General features: G+C 33.7%; 1 protein-coding gene across 1 annotated transcript in view; it reads left to right on the top strand.

Annotated features, from left to right (window-relative positions):
* LOC130674600 (putative phosphatidate phosphatase) overlaps nucleotides 1–26049 on the top strand; it is a 128098-nt gene that overhangs the window by 69816 nt on the left and 32233 nt on the right. The window lies entirely within an intron of this gene.

Here is a 26049-nt window from a genome sequence, read left to right as displayed (position 1 = left end):
CTTTCGGTAAAAAAAAAAATAATATAAATTTAAAAAAAAATCTTTTATTGTCATTTAAAAAAATAAAATGTGTGCTAGTGTTTTTCCCAGAATTTTATTTACCGGCTAATAAATATTATAAACAAGTCTCGTAATTATTTTCTTTCGTCAATTAAAGATTTTTTAAATCCTAAAGTTTTCCCGCCTCTATTTTTTTTATAGCTCTGGTGATTTAAAATATTTTTACTTGAAATTTCTGAGTGACCATTCAACCCCAATTACGAATAAAAATTTTCAAATTTTTGGAAAAATATTCAACGTCAAATCTATTTAAAATTTTTTTTCAAGTAACCATTTTACCCTAGATCGTATTGAAAATTTTTTTTGTAGTTTTTGAAAGTGCCCATTTTGCCCCACAATACTCTAGATCTTAATAAAAAATTTTTTAATATTTTTTAAGTGACCATTTTACCTCATGCTACCCTAGATCTTATTAAAATTTTTTTTTATATTTTTTAAAAGTGACCATTTTACCCCACAATACTCTAGATCTTAATAAAAATTTTAATTTTACCCCATGCTACTCTAAATTTCATAAAATTTTTTTTTATAATTTTAGAAAGTGACCATTATACCCCACAGTACTCTAGATCTTAATAAAAATTTTTTTTTATACTTTTTAAAATTGATCATTTTTCCCCACATTACTCTAGATCTTATTAAAAATGTTTAATATTTTTTTAAAATGACCATTTTACCCCATGCTATCTCAGTTCTTATTAAAATTTTTTTAAAATTAAAATTTTACCCCATGCTACTCTAAATTTCATAAAATTTTTTTTTATAATTTTGGAAAGTGACCATTATACCCCACAGTACTCTAGATCTTAATAAAAATTTGTTTTTATACTTTTTAAAATTGACCATTTTTCCCCACATTACTCTAGATCTTATTAAAAATTTTTTTATATTTTTTTAAAATGACCATTTTACCCCATGCTATCTCAGTTCTTATTAAAAATTTTTTTAAAATTAAAATTTTACCCCATGCTACTCTAAATTTCATAAAATTTTTTTTTATAATTTTGGAAAGTGACCATTATACCCCACAATACTCTAAATCTTAATAAAAATTTGTTTTATATTTTTTAAAATTGACCATTTTACCCCACATTGCTCTAGATCTTAATAAAAAATTTTTAAATATTTTTTGTGACCATTTTACCCCATGCTACATCAGATCTTAATAAAAATTTTTTTTTATATTTTTTAAAATTGACCATTTTACCCCACATTACTCTAGATCTTATAAAAAATTTTTTTATATTTTTTAAAAATGACCATTTTACCCCATGCTATCTTAGATCTGATTAAAAATTTATTAAATATTTTTTTAAAATTAAAATTTTACCCCATGCTACTCTAAATTTCATAAAATTTTTTGGAAAGTCACCATTTTACCCCACAATACTCCAGATCTTAATAAAAATTTTTTTTATATTTTTTAAAATTGACCATTTTACCCCACATTACTCTAGACCTTAATAAAATTTTTTTAAATATTTTTTAAGTGACCATTTTACCCCATGCTACCCCAGATCTTCATAAAAATTATTTTTAAAATACTCAGTGTAAAAGTAATTTTAATCGATGACTTGTAAATTTTAGTATCAATTTATCCATCGTCGGTATCAATCAAATTTAATTACTCAAAAAAAAAAAAAAAAAAAAAATTGAGGAATGAATTTTTTTATAGATATAATTGCATAAATGATGCATATTCTCGAATTAAACATATAAATCAATCCGAGTCATATAAAATTCAATTAGCAAATTTTTTATTGCGAAATAAATTTGACGCTACGTCAGTCTTCGTATGAAATCAATCAAACTGACATTACTTACATTTAAGTTCGTCAAAAAAAAATATATAAAAATTTATCTGAGAGATAGGGAAGGGACTGGGTAGGAAAAGAGCGCAAAAGTATTTGGCGTGTAAAATTTATTTTTATCGAAGATCGATAATACAAGATCGATTGAGTACGTAGTCGCGATCAGACGGTGAGATTTTCATCTTAGAGGAGCCGAAAGCTAAGAGTTTTTAGATCCGATCGGATCTTGAGCGGTACCATTGTTCTTTGAGGATCGAGCCACGCCTCGTGTCTGTAATTACAGACAGCTCATAGTCATAAAGCCCTTTGATGCCTGCGCCACGTCGTGTTTCTATGACGGGTCTGTGCTGGAGCTCAAAATAATATTTTTATATGTATACTCGTTAAATAAATATATATAAAAGTTTGAATGTGGTCAAGTGATTTAATATCGAGAAGCAAGAAATGTGTAAAAGTAAATTTATTTGACTGGAAAAAGCTTTTCAATGCTCGGTAATGCTGAGCAACTTCCTAGATGTTGCAATAACTTTTAAAGTAAATTGAGAATTCGAAAAAGTTGCAAGTTATTTGTGGAATTTTTATTTTATATATATTTTTTGGGGTGAGATAAATTTATATAAAAACATGTCAGAGTTTTTCAACAAATTATCAAAATTATCACTTGGGTCTAATTTCGATTTTACTAAAAAAGTAATTTTTGTTGCCTCTCGAAATTCAAATTTACAATAAATTTTTTTTGCCTATTTTACCCCTGAAAATTTCGGAAAATTTTCATGTTCGGCTCTGGAAATTTTTTTTCATTCACTCTGACAATTTTCCCCGAAATACCGATTATTCAAATTTCGTCAACAGCTTCACCGAAATTTTTTCTCAGGATCAAAATGTCAGAAGTATCCGGAAATAAAATAAAAATTAAATTTTCAAATTATCAAAATTATTACTTAGGCCTAATTTCGATTTAACGAAAATCGTCATTTTTTTCTGCCTCTTGCAATTCAAATTTACAATAAATTTTTTTTTTGCCTATTGTACCCCTGAAAATTTCGAAAAAATTTCATGTTTAGCTCTGAAAATTTTTTTCATTTGCTCTGACTATTTTACCGAAATCCCGATTATTCAAATTTCGTCAACAGCTTCACCGAAATTTTTTCTCAGGAGCAAAAAGTCAAACTGAAGTATCCAGAAATAAAGAACGAAAATAAAATTAAGATCATATTTTCAAATTATCAAAATTAGTACTTAGGCCTAATTTCGATTTTACGAAAATCGTCATTTTTTTCTGCCTCGTGGAATTCAAATTTATAATTTATTTTTTTTAGGCTAATTTTACCTCTAAATATTTTGAAAAATTTTCATGTTCGGCTCTGAAACTTTCCTTTCATTCGCTCTGACAATTTTCCTCGAAATACCGATTATTCAAATTTCGCCGACAGCTTCACCGAATTTTTTCTTAGGACCAAAAAGTCAGAAGTATCCGGAAAAAAAATAATGAAATTTTTGTCAATTTCTTAAAACGGATTCTCTTAACCGTGTCTGAATTGTATGTAAATTAAGGTAGCGGCTACCAGAGCCGTAGTTTGAGGCTCGCGGATGAAAAGTTAGTCAGAGAGTAATTTTGGCCAGAAGGGCCTTTTGTCTTTGAATAAAACATCTAGCTCGAAATTTAAGGAGTTTAGCTCCGTGAGATACCCACGAGGTTCTTCGGGTTATTTAATGCTGCTGCAGCAGCAGTTTCAGCATCAAAAGTTGTTAAGTATACGTCTTACCAGCTGATGCTAATTAAAATGAGTATTCTCCACTTAAGTCATGTGCTCACTCACTCGGACCGGCAGTCTGTTGGCTGTTGACTTGGCTTCATCGCGAATCATATGTATAAATATATATAAATATATGCACAGTACCTCGGGGCGTAGAATATAAAGATCCTACTTAGTCGTTATTACGTTGATGCTACCATCCACAGACTCTGGTTAAATAATTCCACGCCGCGGTTTTTTCATCTAGACACATATTCGCCTCGAACGAACCCCTCCGGCGGACACTAACCATTTATTATGTTGGAGTATGTCATGATCAACTCCCGAGCTCTTGTGAAAACAAACCAACTCGGAAAATGTTTATACTTTGTACCTAATATTCATCTTACGCAATCCAATAAACCGGTAATGCCGCGAGACGGGTAATGGACAGGAGAAAAGTGGGCCCATTAAATCCGGAAGCCAAGACTAAGACTAAGACCAAGACCAATACGATTTATCTCTACTCATATGCCAGAGCATCCAATTTTACAAAATAACTTTCTCGCTTCTGAATAATATGTATGGATTTATTTCCGCGTATATTATATTCATTTTATAGTTAATATATTCTCTGGTCTCTCAGTTAAATTATTCATCGGAATTCAATTTTACTCGGATGGGATTTTCAATAAAGTATTTGCTGTGCTCTCATCTACTACCTGCAGGCATTTTAACATTTTAAAACTATTTATTGAATTTTTTTTTTCACCGTTTTATCATAAAAAGTATTTCAGTTAAATATCCCGCATAGTTTCCGATATCGGAAATTGCCTGGTTTAATTAATTAAACTAAACTGGAGCGCTGATTTTTTTATTTCGATATGACAGTGAAAATCCGCTAGAACCAGAATCGGAAACGATTATTTTTTATGTCCGCATGAAAATACTATATATGATAAATATATATGGAAAAATATATAATCAATATGGGACCATAAGTGGCCAAAAACGATATATATTTTCTTATATATAATATAGTGAGTTTTAATATAATTAATTATATACGTAAGTTTATAAGTTAATATATGTATTATATATATTTATAATCATATATGTAAACTTATAAGTTCGCATATATATGTATTACATATATTGATAATTATATATGTAAATTTGTAAGCAGCGCACATGTATATATATATTTTGAACACAATGTTTGAATCTTATAACAGAGAGAGAAAAACAGAAAAGAATAGATTTTATTTATTCTTATATATATGGGAAGACTTATATATGTATATATCGAAAAATATACAAAAATTTATAAAGTTAAATACATGGTACATATATCGTGCCATATAATGATGAATTATATATCCTGGGAAAAAAAATTTAGATCTATTCAGATCAAATTAGATCTGAACAGATCTGCATTTTGGCCAGATCTGTTTAGATCAAATTAGATCTACTCTGATCAGAATAGATCTGCTTAGATCTAAACAGATCTAGGTAAATAGAAAACACTCTTAGATCTGCTTAGATAAAATGTGATCTAATTCGCTAGATCTAAATCAATCGGTTTTTTTATCTCTATCTTCATAAAAATTGATATGTCTCATTAAAAATATCACAATAATATAAAATGTATAGGATTGAAGCCATTTATTTCAATTACGATAGACTTTTTAGAAATATCAAAATTTAGGTAAATGTGACAAAATTCAGCTAGTTAATCTTATAATTATAATATAATGTGAAGAAAAATTTCTTTATATTCTGTACAGATCTAATCTGATCAGACCAGATCTGAACTTTTTTTCTCAAGAAAACACATTTAATCAATGTTGATCTATTATGATCTGACTAGATCTAGGTTGATCCAACTTAATCTGACTTGATTAGATTTGATCAGAGTAGATCTGGACTATTTTTCCCCAAAGAAAAATGTCATATCTGATCAGATCTAGTTTGATCTGATCAAATCAAATCAACTTTGATCTGGGTTCAGTATAAATTATGATCAAATTTGATCTGAGCTGATCTAATTTCATCAGAACAGATCTAAATTTTTTTTCCCGGGGGTATCTTATTTGATCCCATGTACAAATAACATTTATTTTTGAATATATTAAAATTTCAAGTTTTCAAATATATAAATAATATATTGAAGTTATACGGAAATGTATGAAATCATATAAGAGAAAATATATATAGAAATATAATAAAATCGGCCAAAATCTATATATAGTTCCATATAAGATTTCATGTATTGTCACATATATATATATATATATATATACATATATATATACCATATATGATATTTTCATACGGGTCGGCAAAAGCATCCGCGGTAATTGATTTTTGGGGTATCGTTGGTGTGAAATTGTCCGGAGGAATGTTCGGCAGAATAATTTCCGCAAAAAAGCTTAAGAAAATATTTCGTTTTGTTCCTTAAAACGGAGATGGATAGACAGCGTTGATGCAATTTCGCGCTGTCACACGTCTTGAGACACCTCTTGTCTTACCATGTGAGATACGAAGATAAAGAGATGGCTGTTGAGTTGGTGATGTGGAAACAGGAACAGAAGCAACGTCAGACATTCAGCGTCAAACAAACGAGCCGCTCTCGACGAATTCCTTCACACGCGATTTCATTCCGCGAGAACTCAAGTCCACTATTGTACATTTTCTCAAAAGATCTTGATGAACTCGACAGTAGAAATCTCCTGGTCGTCCACCAATAAGAACACTCGCAACTTTCTCAGCAGAAATTAATTTTTAAGACCTTGATGATCGCAATCAGGATTTAATGATCGATCTATCACATTAGACTGTGGGGTAACGAGTGCCGTTGGCTGCATCTGCTACCGTTTGCAGCTAATTGAACATCATCTCCGTTCATTCGTCATCTAGACACTTGATGAATCGCGCTCATGAATCTAATTATAAGAACTCAAATAGCTCGTACCCGATGATGGCGGTTTTAGCTGCTGGAACTGGTCCTCTCTCAGTATCTTAGGATTAAAACCATCTCAAATAGAATAGTGAATTGTGGGTGGCGTGAATGCCCGGCAAGATGATCCAACTTAAGTCGCTGTAAGTAATGAATTATTCATCAGCAACAAATTCAAGCCCTTTGGCACCACCGTCTGATTTTGATGAATTTAATCTAAAATTACCTCACGGCATTAAAAGTTGTCTTAACGAGTTTTTTTTTATTCGCTGCCCGCATCGCGATAAAATCTCCCTTAGGCGCTAGGCTTCCAACATTTAGATACAGTAGCCTCATTAATCTTATCGTCGTCATTAATGAGATGTAAAACCAAAAACCGTAACAATCAGTATTTGCTGATAAAAAAACATAAATTTAAAGAGGTATCTGGCGAGGATCGGTGATTCCTTACTCTCTAAATATGAATTAGTGATTTTTCACTAATTTTAAGTGAATATTCACTAATTGTCAATGCTACAATCGTACCACGCAGAATCAGTGAATATTCACTAAATGAATATGTGAATATTGGAATTCACTGATTTGATAAGTGAATATGAGAATCCACTAAATTAAAAAGTGAATATGGGAATCCACTGATTTCATCGGTGAAAAAAAATATTAAATTGCGAAAAAAAATATAAGACACTTGTAATTAGATCCGAAATGTGATTAATGTATTAGAATCATTACTTAGAGGAAGTATACATGATTTTGATTGATGAAAAAATCCCGGTGACTGCTGGGCTCGAACCTGCATCCTTCCGATTCAAAGTCTTTGATGCTATCCACTGCGCTGACCTACGCATGTGATCGCGTGAGTGTAAATAGTATATTCGTTATGATACCAAACAATAACTGATGAAGAAATAAAAAATCCGCTATGTTATGATTGACGTACTCTTCATATAAATATATTATTGTTCCGTACTTCTATTTTTTTTTATTTTGAAAGTTTTTTATTAAAATTTTTAAAAATAGCACCATAATTATTAATTATATTTATATCTAGTAAAATGTTTAATTATTTGCTAGTTAAAGTTACTAGTGAAATTGTGAAATTCATAAATTAAGAAGTGAATAACAGTTTCACTTGTAGAAATTATGAAAATATCGGTAGTTCAGTAGTGAAAATGACTAATTTGCTAGTGAAAGTTATAGTACTAAATTTATTAGCGAGAATTCACTAATTTGTTATTTAAATACACTGATTATGAAGTGAATACTGCTTCACTAACGTAATTAATGAAATTTCCACTAATTCATGTGTAGAGAGTACACTGTAAAAAATCCGGAGTGAATCGGATTGAAATTAAATCCGAATTCACTCCACATTCACTCCGCCACTCGGAGTTCCGGAGTTTAAAAAAAAAATCACTCCGCATCCGGAGTGAATTGCGAGTATTTTTTTAGCGGAGTGATCTCGGAGTGACGCGGATTTTATTTCACTCCCAATTTACTCCGGTCCGGAGTTTTAACACTTAAATAAATTTATATTAATTTATATGAAACTGCTAAACAATGTGTGTGTGTGTATGTGTGTGTGTGTGTGTGTGTGTGTGTGTGTGTGTGTGTGTGTGTGTGTGTGTGTGTGTGTGTTTGCGTATGTGCAAATGTGTGCATGTGTGCAAATGTGTGCGTGCGTGTGTGTGCGAGTGCGCGTGTGTGCCTGAATATGTATGTGCATATGTGTGTGCATATCAGCTGATCAATAATGTAATACGCGAATTTTTACTTCGATTTTATTGAGTAGAGTTATATTTTATTAATAATATTTTTAAAACTCCCTTGCGGAGTGAATTTCACTCCGAGAGGAGTGAATAATTAAAAATTCATTCACTCCGCATGCACTCCGGATTTAATCCACATTCACTCCGCGAATTTTTTACAGTGTATTGTCCATCAGGTTTTGGATCCACGGGAATTAATTATCAAGACGTTGTTTTCATTATACGCAAGTGCCGTTTCTCTTATATGGAACCCGTGACAATGATGCATCGCGAACGATTCGTCAGGGGCTCTGACGACGCTGCTGCTGCTGCTGCTGGTGGATCCACGAGGCGTCAAGAGTAAAAGACGAACGGGCGATCATTACTCTGAATCATCCGGGCAGTGTCGACGATCCAATGCCCGGATAACGCATCTTTGTTTTTTTTTTCGATGTGACTGATGTCGAATAGCGAGCCAGTGATATATATCGCGATTGCTCGCCGCCTGCAGAAGGAAATTGAAGTAAGATTGGGGGTAGATACACACATCCAGTACCCTGGATAATAAGCATTGCGCAATATTCATTGGATCCAAGGAGATAAATCATGCGTTAATGGGTTTCTCTTGTGGGTAACGAAGCGCGATCCACAATAACTTTTACCAAATGAACGAGTGAATAATATACGTGGGTGCATTTTATGAGTTGACTTTGTTTTTTTTTTCATTATTTATCTGGTGCTACTCCTGCCGTACGCCATTCTCGAGCAACCACGCAGGACATCTGTTGTCCCTTGTAAAAAAACTCCTCTTAACTTTATCACACCTACATTGACGGCCCGTTAAATTGACTCCCGTGTGCCGCGGAATCGTGACTGCATTGATAATCGAGTCAAAAAATAATAATCTTGCGACAGTCGACCGGGTAATTGGTGTAAATATAAATCTCACTGAAGGACAATAGTTTTTCCCCAGCACTTGGTTGGTTACTGATGCCGGTTCTCTCCATCCAATATTTACAATGCATGCTGGTATCTGCAGCTGCCGCATACGTCTCATTAATTAAGCCCGTGAGTCTTTCTCTGGCCTTCTTCAGCCTCCTTCTTTTAGTTCTCTGGCTATCCTCTACTCGCCTCGGGCTCATGACCAGCTCTGGACCAGTTCCACCTACACCAACACCTATCACTTCCCAGTCTCCATGTGCTCTGTCTTCTGTCATCATTCCATCCATTAAACTTATGCATAACTTGTTTCGCTGACTGTATCCTCTATCCCAGGAAGCGGAACCTTGGACGGAAAAGTTTCGGCCCGGGAATTTTCGATTACGCTTCAATGAACGGAGATAACAATCCCAGTAAGTATTGGATTCAACTTAAGCTAGGAATTGTTGGAATTGGGCGCCATTGCTATTGATTTGTTGGAGAATCTCGAATGAATTCATACTTTTCTTAAGTACATACATTGCGCTTGAAGAATCCAATTCCGTGAATTTGTATCAACTATTTAAGTATCCGTTCCAAAGGAATTTGAAATAAATTCACGGTGTAGTTACCAACTACGGAAGCAACCAGCATCAACATAACACAGCGTGTACATTAATTCAAGAGCTGCATAATTGCTGATGCGCCTGAGCAAATGATGCTGGTAAACCCTTTGAAGCCGCAAAATCCCCAGAAACAAATTTCATAGCATGCATGCTAATACCTGGTGTCGGTAGTGGCGAATCTAGTCTATATCTGACTGGGTGCTCTAGTTACCCGCCTAGTTGTCTATTCAAGAGGGCTTAACATAAATTCTCCCATTACACGTGGCTTTATGATTCTGTTCCCACTCCACCCCTGGATCCCAATTACGACAAACTTAAATTTATTAAAGCCCCATTTAAAATTCTCCATATCAACAATTCCATTAGCAGGTGAATAATTTAAATGCAAATCTAAATAACAATGATCATCATACATATTTAAAAGTTCAATTAGCAGTTACAACATCGCCAATGAATATAATCATTTTTCGTGCCCCCACCCAATAAGTGGGTACCCGAAAAAAATAACGAGGCTTAAAAACTTTAGCATACATCGGATCGGGCCGACGCGAAACGTCAATAACGGCACACGAAAAGAAAATTATGGCAGTGGTTCCCATAATTTTGTAAAATTTTTTCCTATACCATCATAGGAATTACGACCATAAATTATGGGAGCGGTTCCTATAATTATAGGAATGTTTCCCATAATTATAGGAATAGTTCCTATAATTATGAAAATGATACCCATAACACTATAGGAATGGTTCCTATAATTATAGGAATGGTTCCTATAATTATAGGAATGGTTCCTATAATTATAGGAATGGTTCCTATAATTATAGGAATGGTTCCTATAATTATAGGAATGGTTCCTATAATTTATAGGAATACTTTCTATAATATTATGGGAATCATTTCTATAATTTATGGGAATGGTTCCTATAATAGTATGGGAACTATTCCCATAATGCAGTTGGAATGGTTCGTATACCATTATGGGAATCATTTCCATAATATTATGGGAATAGTTCCCATACTATTATAGGAACCATTGCTATAATATTATGGGAATGGTTCTCATATTATCATGAAAAAATTAATTTAAAGAAGTGTGGTAATCACTTCTACAATACACAGAAATATTATTAAACATAAAAACAAAATTCAAACATTGAAAAAAAAAATCGTATTTGGCAAAAAAAAAAATTTTATGATATTATAGGGATGGTTCCCATAACATTATGGGAATAGTTCCCATAATATTATAGGAATAGTTCCTATACCAATATGGGAACCATTCCCATAATAGTATGGGAATGGTTCCCATAATGGCATGAGAACCATTCCCATATCATTATGGGAACCATTCCCATAATGGTATGGGAACTATTCTTATACTATTATGGGAATGGTTCCCATAATATATGGGAACCATCCCTGTAGTAGTATAGGTACTATTCCCATACCATTATCAGAACCATTCCCATAATATTATGGGAACCATTCCCATAATGGTATGGGAACCGTTTCCATACCATTATGGGAACCATTTCCATAATGGTATGGGAACTATTCTCATACTATTATGGGGATGGTTCCCATAATATATGGGAACCATCCCTGTAGTAGTATAGGTACTATTCCCATACCATTATGGGAACCATTCCCATAATGGTATGGGAAACGTTTCCATACCATTATGGGAACCATTTCCATAATGGTATGGGAACTATTCTCATACTATTATGGGAATGGTTCCCATAATATATGGGAACCATCCCTGTAGTAGTATAGGTACTATTCCCATACCATTATCAGAACCATTCCCATACCATTATGGGAACCATTCCCATAATGGTATGGGAACTGTTTCCATACCATTATGGGAACCATTTCCATAATGGTATGGGAACTATTCTCATACTATTATGGTAATGGTTCCCATAATGCATAGCAAATCTTTCCATAATATTCTTTCCGTGCAGGATGTTTTTGGTTGTTTCAGAGGTTGTTGGTGGCATTATTATTTCTGCCGGTTGTAAGACAAGTCAGAGCTTGGGGATGAGGATGGGATGAAGATGAGGATGAGTATGAGTATGTAGTGTACGTGATGGAAAAATGAAAAATAAAAGTGAGTGAGAAGGAGAATATAAGCAAGAAACTATCAACGTAAATCAATAACGGGAGCACTTGGACGGGCTTATAGGCCAGCTGCTGCTTCTGCTGGTACTTGCATTCCGCTGGCTATTACCTTTCTTTTTTTATCCATATTATTATTGTTATTATTATTCAACTGTGTTATGCTGTGTATACTTTTACTGCGTATCACGCTAGTGATTACCTCGTAAATAAACATTTTTATCATACATTCTTCGTTTCGCTTCATTTTATAACTAATTTAGCCCTGCTGCTATTCCTACTGGGTATTGTGCTGAGATACTCTGATTCGAGCTCCATGTTCATAAATCCCGCGGAATGGTTACGGACTAAAAACTATAAACTCGGTTAATAACTTGCGAGTTTACTTAATGGGTTACTTTTTTATGACATTTAATCCGCGAAGTCATGACCCCGCGGTAGTCAAAGTTCACGATTTAAAAAATTCGTTACAAATAACTTTGAGTGGAGCTTCTTTTAACTTTTGTAATTTTGAATTACAAAATAACGTTTTTGTTGGTGTATTACAACGATACTCATACATTATGCACTTACACTATATACAGACACCCACACAGTGTCATATATACAGTTTCCAAAAAGTGTGTACCTAGAGAAGGGAAATTTTACAGCCCTCAGGTACTCTCTGTACCTCTTTTATGAATGGAGTCATTGTCTATCTAAGCCTTGTATCGGTCAGTTCGGGTCATACTTACAGTGTAACGTATACATATATACATTCATAAGGACATTAGGTTTTGTCATTATTCAAGTCCATTTTGCTACTAAAGTGTATTCATTTATTATTAGCTTCTGTATCAATAAAGTGTCAGTGTTGTATTTATTATCAACCTTATTTAAACAATTACAGTATACTGTACATTCTCTATATAGGGGAGGGTGGGGCAGAGCGGCCCCTCTGAAAATTTGATCAAAAAAAAAATTTTTTTTTTTTCGACTAATTACTATAAATCCGACATGTTTGCGCATTTTTACCCCTACGCATGACATTTGGGGCAAAATGGACAAGCCGAAACTTCCGAAAAAATTATTTTTTCATATTTTTCGGCCGTTTCTCTGTGTAAGAGGCAAATTTGGTCACTAAAAATTTATAAAAATAAAATTTTTTTTTTTAGTTGATAAAATTTTGAAATAAAGTAAAACTATAGAATTATTTTTTTTTTTTATTAAATAACAATTAGTAATTAAGGTAATCGAGAGTGAACGATTTATGACACTTTAAAAAATTTTTTTCGAGTTATATAAAACCAAAAATAGTTGTCAAGAGAGAGAAATACATTCTTTATGATGAAAACAATTTTTAAAAAAAAATTAACAAAAAAAAAATTTTTTTATCACTTTTTGGAGGGGGGCCGCTCTGCCCCACAAAACAAAATTTTTTTTTTCAGAATTTTGGCAAAATGTCCATAAATTTGTTCGAAATAGGACAAAAGCAAAGTGATCTTATGGTTCAAAGCCACAAAAAATAATAATTGGCTTAGGGGGGCTGCTCTGCCCCACCCTCCCCTACGTCAATTACACAGTATCCTTCTCCAATTCCAACAGTTTTCAAAACGTATTTTTACTACATTTTACCTCTGTTCCGAAAAAAATCCAAATCAGAGGTTTTTGAACACCCGTGTAAACAAATTCGTTCCAAAACGATTCCAAAAAAGTTCCGCATGTGGAACTTCTGAATGTGAGATAGAACTTCGAATGAGACTTATTTGGAACGTTAGTAATTTTGATAGTAAATAAAAAGTTTTTATGAGCAAATTTAGAGTAAAAAAAAAGACGCTTTTGGAAACTTTTTGGAATTTTATATGGACATTCCAAAAAAGTTCCAGAATCACCACTTTTGAATTTTTTATGGACTAAAAAAGGCATTCGAAAACATTCAAAAATCACTACTTTTGCATCTTCTGTTGACTAAAGACGTTCCAGAAACATGCCAAAATAGTTCAAAAAACGTCTATTAAAAATTCCAAAAAAGTTCCAAGAACGTCCTTTTTTGACTTTAAATTTGCTCATAAAACTTTTTTTTTACCATCAAAATTACTAACATTCCAAAAAAGTTCCATTCGAAGTTCTAAACTGTCTCAGGTTTAGAAGTTCCACATGCGGAACTTTTTTGGAATTTTTTTGGAACGAATTTTTTTTACACGGGCATTTTCGAAACGAGAGTGAAATTGCAGTAGAGATACGTTTTGAGAAATGTTTTTTTAAAACGTTACTTTACTCAAAATTCGCTTATCTAAAGCCCTAGATAAACTATTTTACTATAAAAATTACGAAAGTTCCACTGGAAGTTCTAATTTGCCTCAAATTTAGAAGTTCCACACACGGAAAAAAATAGGCGCTGCAAAAAGATTATTCCTGTGGAATCAGTAAAATAAGTAACAAATTTTATGTACCAATTTTTTTTGTCAGTATAGTAAAATTTCAAAATTTGAATTTTTTTCATAATTTGAATTTTTTTTAAACTGAATTTTTTTTTCAAAATTTGAAATTTTACTATACTGACAAAAAAAATTGGTAATGAAACTTGTTCTTCATTTCATCGATCCCACAGGAAAAATCCTTTTAATCCCTTAGGATATGTCCTGTAGCAGCACCTATTTTTTTCCGTGCATGTCAAAAATTTTTGTATTTTTTTTTAACGGGTCGGACAAAAGAAATGAAAGTTTTATCACGTAGTAATTACAAGTTGATTTCGCTAAAAGATCCCAAGGTCTCAGATCCCAACGAAAGCACTTTTACAGGTTCATACATCATCAGCCAGCGAAATTAGTTGATATAATAAATTTTGAGCTCCCCTTTCTGGGCAGGTAGTAGGATGGTAGCAGGTACTCTGTATGCATAGAGTAGCTGCATAATCCAGTGGTTTTGCTCTGAGATAGTGAGCCCAAGAGAGATAGAAAGTGTTGTTTTGTTGGCCGTGATAACCGCTCCGGGCGTCGGTCAGCATCTTTGATTCTAAAGAGATACGATCCATTCGGAATATCATAATGCCTCTTTCCAGCCTCCGGCCGAGTATCGACGCTTCCACCGGATTATTCTACAGCCTCAATAGTTCATCCTCATATAGATACACATATAAATATGTTGCGGTCTCGTTTGCAGGAGCATTAAATCCTGATCGAGCCCGTCTGCACTTAATGCTCACAGGTAACGTTGAAACTTATTCGCTTCTGTTTTACGTCCTCTCATTAACCATGACACGCAGAATGAACTGAGTTAAGTACTGATGCTCATACAATCTCCAGTCCAGGTTTCTTCCCGAGCCTAAAAATAACCACCGCAAGATATCTCCTGTATTGACTTTTCTCCAGAGCTGGATAGCAAAGTGGCTTTTTATTTGTTGTTAACTCTCACATACTCGGGTTATATACTCGTCATAAACTCATCGTACATGTACTCAATAATAATTTATACGCAAATATTTCACTGCTACTGACACATGACAACGTTACTGATTTGCTTATTTTTTTTTTGCGAGCAGCTACCTCAGAGTTTATGGTTTATATCGATGTAATTGACTTGTGAAATGGGTTTTTTTATCGTCTCACATGTCATTAAGTATTCCGCCAAGTGATAAAGGAATGAGTGATTATTAATATAATAATTGATATTTTTCTTAAGGTGAAAATATTTTTATTAAAAAGTAATCATTTGGCAGCATGATCATGCCCATAAGATCAATCAGCGAGTGTTGTGTTGCTTAAAACCAACTGGCTCGAGTGATAATTTGCGACGCGATTAAGACATGGTATTATAAATCATGTCTTGGCACATACTTTATAAATCCAGGTACTCGAGTGTGCGTGACTCGTCAACATCCGCGCCATTAGGGCCCAGATTAAATGCATCAGCTCATTTAATTCACTTTGCTGTATGCCAGCCAAAGCAGACAGATGAAGGAAATCATCCAGCCATCACCAAATACTTGCATCAATATTTTGAATAATTGCGGCTTTGAAGGGAAAAATTTTATCATTTGGAAAAGTAAGATCGCGTGCCGAGCGAACCTGGTCACGGCGAGTTCCTTTGAGATTCAGACATCTGGCACTCGGAAGTCCCGCTCGTTTGTCCCGTTTAAATCGATGTAATTGGATAATAAGTCTACACCAACTTTCGCGTTTAAATTACGAATTAACTGCCTGAATAATTTCTTATATACTCGGAGAATTTTATTATTTATCTCAACTGTTTTCGAACATTCCGATAATTTTTCAACGCTTACTCGATCACATTCTGCAGTGGCTCGGCTAAAAAGTGAATTCCGGAGGTTAATTTATTTTCGCGACTGATTGGGAATTTTGAGCCGTCAACTGTCTGGGAATTTTTCGGACTGAAAATTTAGCTGGCAACTATTGGCGCACATTTTTAGTGGATTTGGCGGCTTAACATTTTGTTGGAGTGTGCAAATAGTGTTTGGATGGAAGAATTCGGCGATTTTTGAATTATACGTGAGTTTTTGAATTATTTGAAAATTTTTGGTTAAAATTTTGAACGTAAAATTTATATGAAACTTATGACAGCTTATAAAATATTTATGACGATCAATTTACGAATACTTCAAATTTTTCGAATACGAAAAGTTGCAAATGATTCAGATTTTTCTAAAATTCACGGATTTGAATTTTCGAAAAATTTTGAATTCTCAAATTTTTCCGATTTATTAGAAATTTTTTAAATCCTTCGAATAATTTGAAGTTGAAAATAATTCAAAAACTCGCAAATACGTCAGATTTTCAAAAAACACGAATAATTCGAGTATTTCGAAAAATTATGAATTTTTCAAATTTTTTGAATAATTCAAAATTTAAAAAATCCTGCGACAAATGTAAAGTCGAAAATAATTCAAAAACTCGCAAATAAGTCAGATTTTTTAAAGAAACTCACGAATAATTCGAATTTTCCGAGAATTTATGAATTTTTTAAATAATTCAAAATTCAAAAAATCCTACGACAAATGTAAAGTCGAAAATAATTCAAAAACTCGCTAATAAGTCAGATTTTTTTTTAAATCTTACGAACAATTCAAGTTTTCCAAAAAATCATGAATTTTTCCAATTTTTTGAATAATTCAAAATTCAAAAAATCCTGCGACAAATGTAAAGTCGAAAATAATTCAAAATCTCGCAAATAAGTCTGATTTTAAAAAAAAACTCACGAATAATTCAAATTTTCCGAAAAATTATGAATTTTTCAAATTTTTTGAATAATTCAAAATTCAAAAAATCTTGCGACAAATGTAAAGTCGAAAATAATTCAAAATCTCGCAAATAAGTCTGAATTTTAAAAAAAAGTCACGAATAATTCGAATTTTCCCAAAAATTATGATTTTTTCAAATTTTTTGAATAATTTAAAATTTAAAAAATCCTGCGACAAATGTAAAGTAAAAATTATTCAAAAACTCTCTAACAAGTCGATTTTTCAAAAAACTCCGAACCTCACCAATAATTCGAAAATTTACCAAAAATTGTAATATTCCCAATAATTTATAAATTCAAATACTTCGCGCTCAAATTTATTTCAAACGAACAAAAAATTTCCAACTCGCCTTCGGTTTTTTACAAATAAAAATATTTCAATATTTGAAAAATATAAAAAAGGGTCAAAGGTCCGTTGTAAAGAGACTCCAGGAAATTTTAAACTCCACTAGATATTTTTAATATAAACCAATTACTCCCAGTCGAGTTGGTCTGCCTTTGGCTCGGCGCTCACAACAAAGGACTAGACAGACCCCAGAAACACAAGATAAAATAAATTTAAAATGAAGTCTTGTATTTTTATGAACAATATAATAAAACTTTATACGAGTAAGTAATAATTTTTCGTTTTATTAAAATTTCCATCGTTTTCCGTCGTGCCTTTTTTTCCAACATTACTATTATTTTATATCCAAATGTAGTTGACCCTCTTCTTCTGTACAAAAGTATACAAAAGAACGTGTTAAGTGATCAAAGGGTTTGCAGTAACGTTTCCATGTCGTCTTTCACTGAAAAAGTTTTATGTTGCATTTGCCGGTTCTATTTTACATGCGGAATTTCTGCACAAGACAATTCCGTTTCATGAAAATTAGTTGTTCTATACACATATACTGTAATTCACGTTTCATTATATGCGAGCTCAGTTAAATAAGTTATGTCCCTGAAGTTCCGAACGTTCGTGCAACGAAAAATATATTTTTTTTTTTAAGTTCTGTTTATTATTAGAACAATCTGGATTTTTGTGTAGAGTGTTTTTTTGGGACCACAAACACCCTCAAAAAAATTCATTTTAATATTACCGCCGGAACACCCCTCTACGAACTACCCCCATCACTTATTAATTTTTCAAAACCGCATTTCGAATTAGAACAATCTGGATTTTTGTGTAGAGTGTTTTTTTGGGACCACAAACACCCTCAAAAAATTTCATTTTAATATTACCGCCGGAACACCCCTCTACGGACTACCCCCATCACTTATTAATTTTTAAAAACCGCATTTCGAATTAGAACAATCTGGATTTTTGTGTAGAGTGTTTTTTTGGGACCACAAACACCCTCAAAAAATTTCATTTTAATATTACCGCCGGAACACCCCTCTACGGACTACCCCCATCACTTATTAATTTTTAAAAACCGCATTTCGAATTAGAACAATCTGGATTTTTGTGTAGAGTGTTTTTTTGGGACCACAAACACCCTCAAAAAATTTCATTTTAATATCACTGCCGGAACAACCCTCTACGAACTACCCCCATCACTTATTAATTTTTAAAAACCGCATTTCGAATTAGAACAATCTAGATTTTTGTGTAGAGTGTTTTTTTTGGACCACAAACACCCTCAAAAAATTTCATTTTAATATTACCGCCGGAACACCCCTCTACGAACTACCCCCATCACTTATTAATTTTTAAAAACCGCATTACGACTTAGAACAATCTGGATTTTTGTGTAGAGTGTTTTTTTGGGACCACAAACACCCTCAAAAAATTTCATTTTAATATCACTGCCGGAACAACCCTCTACGAACTACCCCCATCACTTATTAATTTTTGAAAACCGCATTTCGAATTAGAACAATCTGGATTTTTGTGTAGAGTGTTTTTTTGGGACCACAAACACCCTCAAAAAATTTAATTTTAATATTACCGCCGGAACACCCCTCTACGGACTACCCCCATCACTTATTAATTTTTAAAAACCGCATTTCGACTTAGAACAATCTGGATTTCTGTGTAGAGTGTTTTTTTGGGACCACAAACACCCTCAAAAAATTTCATTTTAATATCACTGCCGGAACAACCCTCTACGAACTACCCCCATCACTTATTAATTTTTAAAAACCGCATTTCGACTTAGAACAATCTGGATTTTTGTGTAGAGTGTTTTTTTGGGACCACAAACACCCTCAAAAAATTTCATTTTAATATCACTGCCGGAACAACCCTCTACGAACTACCCCCATCACTTATTAATTTTTGAAAACCGCATTTCGAATTAGAACAATCTGGATTTTTGTGTAGAGTGTTTTTTTGGGACCACAAACACCCTCAAAAAATTTCATTTTAATATTACCGCCGGAACACCCCTCTACGAACTACCCCCATCACTTATTAATTTTTAAAAACCGCATTTCGACTTAGAACAATCTGGATTTCTGTGTAGAGTGTTTTTTTGGGACCACAAACACCCTCAAAAAATTTCATTTTAATATCACTGCCGGAACAACCCTCTACGAACTACCCCCATCACTTATTAATTTTTAAAAACCGCATTTCGAATTAGAACAATCTAGATTTTTGTGTAGAGTGTTTTTTTTGGACCACAAACACCCTCAAAAAATTTCATTTTAATATTACCGCCGGAACACCCCTCTACGAACTACCCCCATCACTTATTAATTTTTAAAAACCGCATTACGACTTAGAACAATCTGGATTTTTGTGTAGAGTGTTTTTTTGGGACCACAAACACCCTCAAAAAATTTCATTTTAATATCACTGCCGGAACAACCCTCTACGAACTACCCCCATCACTTATTAATTTTTGAAAACCGCATTTCGAATTAGAACAATCTGGATTTTTGTGTAGAGTGTTTTTTTGGGACCACAAACACCCTCAAAAAATTTAATTTTAATATTACCGCCGGAACACCCCTCTACGGACTACCCCCATCACTTATTAATTTTTAAAAACCGCATTTCGACTTAGAACAATCTGGATTTCTGTGTAGAGTGTTTTTTTGGGACCACAAACACCCTCAAAAAATTTCATTTTAATATCACTGCCGGAACAACCCTCTACGAACTACCCCCATCACTTATTAATTTTTAAAAACCGCATTTCGACTTAGAACAATCTGGATTTTTGTGTAGAGTGTTTTTTTGGGACCACAAACACCCTCAAAAAATTTCATTTTAATATCACTGCCGGAACAACCCTCTACGAACTACCCCCATCACTTATTAATTTTTGAAAACCGCATTTCGAATTAGAACAATCTGGATTTTTGTGTAGAGTGTTTTTTTGGGACCACAAACACCCTCAAAAAATTTCATTTTAATATTACCGCCGGAACACCCCTCTACGAACTACCCCCATCACTTATTAATTTTTAAAAACCGCATTTCGACTTAGAACAATCTGGATTTCTGTGTAGAGTGTTTTTTTGGGACCACAAACACCCTCAAAAAATTTCATTTTAATATCACTGCCGGAACAACCCTCTACGAACTACCCCCATCACTTATTAATTTTTAAAAACCGCATTTCGAATTAGAACAATCTAGATTTTTGTGTAGAGTGTTTTTTTTGGACCACAAACACCCTCAAAAAATTTCATTTTAATATTACCGCCGGAACACCCCTCTACGAACTACCCCCATCACTTATTAATTTTTAAAAACCGCATTTCGACTTAGAACAATCTGGATTTTTGTGTAGAGTGTTTTTTTGGGACCACAAACACCCTAAAAAAATTTCATTTTAATATCACTGCCGGAACAACCCTCTACGAACTACCCCCATCACTTATTAATTTTTAAAAACCGCATTTCGAATTAGAACAATCTGGATTTTTGTGTAGAGTGTTTTTTTGGGACCACAAACACCCTCAAAAAATTTCATTTTAATATTACCGCCGGAACACCCCTCTACGAACTACCCCCATCACTTATTAATTTTTAAAAACCGCATTTCGACTTAGAACAATCTGGATTTTTGTGTAGAGTGTTTTTTTAGGACCACAAACACCCTCAAAAAATTTCATTTTAATATCACTGCCGGAACAACCCTCTACGAACTACCCCCATCACTTATTAATTTTTAATAACCGCATTTCGAATTAGAACAATCTGGATTTTTGTGTAGAGTGTTTTTTTGGGACCACAAACACCCTCAAAAAATTTCATTTTAATATCACTGCCGGAACAACCCTCTACGAACTACCCCCATCACTTATTAATTTTTGAAAACCGCATTTCGAATTAGAACAATCTGGATTTTTGTGTAGAGTGTTTTTTTGGGACCACAAACACCCTCAAAAAATTTCATTTTAATATTACCGCCGGAACACCCCTCTACGAACTACCCCCATCACTTATTAATTTTTAAAAACCGCATTTCGACTTAGAACAATCTGGATTTCTGTGTAGAGTGTTTTTTGGGACCACAAACACCCTCAAAAAATTTTATTTTAATATCACTGCCGGAACAACCCTCTACGAACTACCCCCATCACTTATTAATTTTTAAAAACCGCATTTCGAATTAGAACAATCTAGATTTTTGTGTAGAGTGTTTTTTTTGGACCACAAACACCCTCAAAAAATTTCATTTTAATATTACCGCCGGAACACCCCTCTACGAACTACCCCCATCACTTATTAATTTTTAAAAACCGCATTTCGACTTAGAACAATCTGGATTTTTGTGTAGAGTGTTTTTTTGGGACCACAAACACCCTCAAAAAATTTCATTTTAATATCACTGCCGGAACAACCCTCTACGAACTACCCCCATCACTTATTAATTTTTAAAAACCGCATTTCGAATTAGAACAATCTGGATTTTTGTGTAGAGTGTTTTTTTGGGACCACAAACACCCTCAAAAAATTTAATTTTAATATTACCGCCGGAACACCCCTCTACGAACTACCCCCATCACTTATTAATTTTTAAAAACCGCATTTCGACTTAGAACAATCTGGATTTCTGTGTAGAGTGTTTTTTTGGGACCACAAACACCCTCAAAAAATTTCATTTTAATATCACTGCCGGAACAACCCTCTACGAACTACCCCCATCACTTATTAATTTTTAAAAACCGCATTTCGAATTAGAACAATCTGGATTTGTGTGTAGAGTGTTTTTTTGGGACCACAAACACCCTCAAAAAATTTCATTTTAATATTACCGCCGGAACACCCCTCTACGAACTACCCCCATCACTTATTAATTTTTAAAAACCGCATTTCGAATTAGAACAATCTGGATTTGTGTGTAGAGTGTTTTTTTGGGACCACAAACACCCTCAAAAAATTTAATTTTAATATTACCGCCGGAACACCCCTCTACGGACTACCCCCATCACTTATTAATTTTTAAAAACCGCATTTCGACTTAGAACAATCTGGATTTCTGTGTAGAGTGTTTTTTTGGGACCACAAACACCCTCAAAAAATTTCATTTTAATATCACTGCCGGAACAACCCTCTACGAACTACCCCCATCACTTATTAATTTTTAAAAACCGCATTTCGACTTAGAACAATCTGGATTTTTGTGTAGAGTGTTTTTTTGGGACCACAAACACCCTCAAAAAATTTCATTTTAATATCACTGCCGGAACAACCCTCTACGAACTACCCCCATCACTTATTAATTTTTGAAAACCGCATTTCGAATTAGAACAATCTGGATTTTTGTGTAGAGTGTTTTTTTGGGACCACAAACACCCTCAAAAAATTTCATTTTAATATTACCGCCGGAACACCCCTCTACGAACTACCCCCATCACTTATTAATTTTTAAAAACCGCATTTCGACTTAGAACAATCTGGATTTCTGTGTAGAGTGTTTTTTTGGGACCACAAACACCCTCAAAAAATTTCATTTTAATATCACTGCCGGAACAACCCTCTACGAACTACCCCCATCACTTATTAATTTTTAAAAACCGCATTTCGAATTAGAACAATCTAGATTTTTGTGTAGAGTGTTTTTTTTGGACCACAAACACCCTCAAAAAATTTCATTTTAATATTACCGCCGGAACACCCCTCTACGAACTACCCCCATCACTTATTAATTTTTAAAAACCGCATTTCGACTTAGAACAATCTGGATTTTTGTGTAGAGTGTTTTTTTGGGACCACAAACACCCTAAAAAAATTTCATTTTAATATCACTGCCGGAACAACCCTCTACGAACTACCCCCATCACTTATTAATTTTTAAAAACCGCATTTCGAATTAGAACAATCTGGATTTTTGTGTAGAGTGTTTTTTTGGGACCACAAACACCCTCAAAAAATTTCATTTTAATATTACCGCCGGAACACCCCTCTACGAACTACCCCCATCACTTATTAATTTTTAAAAACCGCATTTCGACTTAGAACAATCTGGATTTTTGTGTAGAGTGTTTTTTTAGGACCACAAACACCCTCAAAAAATTTCATTTTAATATCACTGCCGGAACAACCCTCTACGAACTACCCCCATCACTTATTAATTTTTAATAACCGCATTTCGAATTAGAACAATCTGGATTTTTGTGTAGAGTGTTTTTTTGGGACCACAAACACCCTCAAAAAATTTCATTTTAATATCACTGCCGGAACAACCCTCTACGAACTACCCCCATCACTTATTAATTTTTGAAAACCGCATTTCGAATTAGAACAATCTGGATTTTTGTGTAGAGTGTTTTTTTGGGACCACAAACACCCTCAAAAAATTTCATTTTAATATTACCGCCGGAACACCCCTCTACGAACTACCCCCATCACTTATTAATTTTTAAAAACCGCATTTCGACTTAGAACAATCTGGATTTCTGTGTAGAGTGTTTTTTGGGACCACAAACACCCTCAAAAAATTTTATTTTAATATCACTGCCGGAACAACCCTCTACGAACTACCCCCATCACTTATTAATTTTTAAAAACCGCATTTCGAATTAGAACAATCTAGATTTTTGTGTAGAGTGTTTTTTTTGGACCACAAACACCCTCAAAAAATTTCATTTTAATATTACCGCCGGAACACCCCTCTACGAACTACCCCCATCACTTATTAATTTTTAAAAACCGCATTTCGACTTAGAACAATCTGGATTTTTGTGTAGAGTGTTTTTTTGGGACCACAAACACCCTCAAAAAATTTCATTTTAATATCACTGCCGGAACAACCCTCTACGAACTACCCCCATCACTTATTAATTTTTAAAAACCGCATTTCGAATTAGAACAATCTGGATTTTTGTGTAGAGTGTTTTTTTGGGACCACAAACACCCTCAAAAAATTTAATTTTAATATTACCGCCGGAACACCCCTCTACGAACTACCCCCATCACTTATTAATTTTTAAAAACCGCATTTCGACTTAGAACAATCTGGATTTCTGTGTAGAGTGTTTTTTTGGGACCACAAACACCCTCAAAAAATTTCATTTTAATATCACTGCCGGAACAACCCTCTACGAACTACCCCCATCACTTATTAATTTTTAAAAACCGCATTTCGAATTAGAACAATCTAGATTTTTGTGTAGAGTGTTTTTTTTGGACCACAAACACCCTCAAAAAATTTCATTTTAATATTACCGCCGGAACACCCCTCTACGAACTACCCCCATCACTTATTAATTTTTAAAAACCGCATTTCGACTTAGAACAATCTGGATTTTTGTGTAGAGTGTTTTTTTGGGACCACAAACACCCTCAAAAAATTTCATTTTAATATCACTGCCGGAACAACCCTCTACGAACTACCCCCATCACTTATTAATTTTTAAAAACCGCATTTCGAATTAGAACAATCTGGATTTGTGTGTAGAGTGTTTTTTTGGGACCACAAACACCCTCAAAAAATTTCATTTTAATATTACCGCCGGAATACCCCTCTACGAACTACCCCCATCACTTATTAATTTTTAAAAACCGCATTTCGACTTAGAACAATCTGGATTTTTGTGTAGAGTGTTTTTTTGGGACCACAAACACCCTAAAAAAATTTCATTTTAATATCACTGCCGGAACAACCCTCTACGAACTACCCCCATCACTTATTAATTTTTAATAACCGCATTTCGAATTAGAACAATCTGGATTTGTGTGTAGAGTGTTTTTTTGGGACCACAAACACCCTCAAAAAATTTCATTTTAATATTACCGCCGGAACACCCCTCTACGAACTACCCCCATCACTTATTAATTTTTAAAAACCGCATTTCGACTTAGAACAATCTGGATTTTTGTGTAGAGTGTTTTTTTGGGACCACAAACACCCTCAAAAAATTTCATTTTAATATTACCGCCGGAACACCCCTCTACGAACTACCCCCATCACTTATTAATTTTTAAAAACCGCATTTCGACTTAGAACAATCTGGATTTTTGTGTAGAGTGTTTTTTTGGGACCACAAACACCCTAAAAAAATTTCATTTTAATATCACTGCCGGAACAACCCGCTACGAACTACCCCCATCACTTATTAATTTTTAAAAACCGCATTTCGAATTAGAACAATCTGGATTTGTGTGTAGAGTGTTTTTTTGGGACCACAAACACCCTCAAAAAATTTCATTTTAATATTACCGCCGGAACACCCCTCTACGAACTACCCCCATCACTTATTAATTTTTAAAAACCGCATTTCGACTTAGAACAATCTGGATTTTTGTGTAGAGTGTTTTTTTGGGACCACAAACACCCTCAAAAAATTTCATTTTAATATTACCGCCGGAACACCCCTCTACGAACTACCCCCATCACTTATTAATTTTTAAAAACCGCATTTCGACTTAGAACAATCTGGATTTTTGTGTAG

This window comes from Microplitis mediator, chromosome 9 (assembly GCF_029852145.1).
Source record: "Microplitis mediator isolate UGA2020A chromosome 9, iyMicMedi2.1, whole genome shotgun sequence".
NCBI classification, from domain to species: domain Eukaryota; kingdom Metazoa; phylum Arthropoda; class Insecta; order Hymenoptera; family Braconidae; genus Microplitis; species Microplitis mediator.
The sequence above is the reverse complement of the archived record's forward strand: the minus strand, read 5'-3'. Positions and strand labels throughout refer to the sequence as shown.